The following is a 746-nucleotide window of genomic DNA, read 5'->3' on the forward strand; positions in this document are numbered from 1 at the left end:
ACTCCATATTTAGGTCTGGTCGGGGACTTGAACCAGCAATCCTACGGCTCACAGTCCAAGCCCCTACTGACTGAGCCACTGCCGGTAGCTTTTTATGCATGTAAACGGTCTGCAGAGTCACAAACCCTCAAAGTACACCCTGTAGCGAGTAAAGCTCTAACACAGAAAAGACCTGTCTATGCTGCCCCAGAACACCTCGTTGGAGATTTCTCTTTTTCTTCCTGGGTACAGTGACGTATTTGGGTATAGTGACCGTTACGTTACGTTGCGGAGCCGTTACGTTACGTCCGCGGAGCCGTTAGGTTAAGGCCGCGGAGCCGCTACGTTAAGGCCGCGGATTGGTCCAAATGGACCAATTCACGGACTTTCTCAGACACACACACTCAATAGGCGCATTCACACCGCAGTACTTTTCCCACAAAGGTTCATGAGAACTTAGTTCATGAGAACTCTTTAGTTCTCATGATTATTATTAGTTCATGAGAACTCTTTAGTTCTCATGAACTAAGTACAGATCGCGTTCACACCGGAATAAGTTCCTGGGGAAAGATTAGGCAAATGAAGCCGCTGACGTCACTTCTTCTTCTGCTTTGGGTTTACTGGCAGGCCGCAAACCACTTCACGGTGTATACTGCCACCCGAAGTTCCCGGGCTGGGACTGGCTGGGACTCCCAGCAGCTTCTACTGAAGCCTTCCGAGTAAATCACCAGAACGCCGAAACCTCCTCATCACTCCACCGCTGCCAT

This window comes from Notothenia coriiceps, unplaced genomic scaffold, assembly GCF_000735185.1.
Source record: "Notothenia coriiceps isolate Sejong01 unplaced genomic scaffold, NC01 NC01_scaffold00026424, whole genome shotgun sequence".
NCBI classification, from domain to species: domain Eukaryota; kingdom Metazoa; phylum Chordata; class Actinopteri; order Perciformes; family Nototheniidae; genus Notothenia; species Notothenia coriiceps.